Source organism: Arachis ipaensis, chromosome B07, assembly GCF_000816755.2.
Source record: "Arachis ipaensis cultivar K30076 chromosome B07, Araip1.1, whole genome shotgun sequence".
NCBI lineage: Eukaryota > Viridiplantae > Streptophyta > Magnoliopsida > Fabales > Fabaceae > Arachis > Arachis ipaensis.
Genome location: NC_029791.2, coordinates 124,831,164 through 124,831,553, shown reverse-complemented (window position 1 = coordinate 124,831,553; position 390 = coordinate 124,831,164).

The following is a 390-nucleotide window of genomic DNA, read 5'->3' as shown; positions in this document are numbered from 1 at the left end:
TTGTTCAAAAATATATTTGAGTGTATTTTGTTGGTTGAGTGAGTTAAGATTTTAAATTTCTATTTTTTTAAAAATTTCTTGTGTCATTTATAAAAAATTTTGGTGTTATTTTTAACAAATTTCTTGTATTATTAACCTAAAATTTTTATATCACTTTTATTATCCTTAAATTAATCATTTGATATTGAACTAAGAAAAAAAAATGATAAAGATAATAATAAAGGAGAAAAAAAATCAAGGTTATATAAAAAAAAGACACGATGATAAGGACAATAAAAATGAAGAAAAAAATAATAAAACATAAATAAAAATATATAAATTTAATTTAGTCAAACTAAATTAAAAAAAAAACTTCATCCTCTATTTTTTTTATATAAATTTTTTATATAT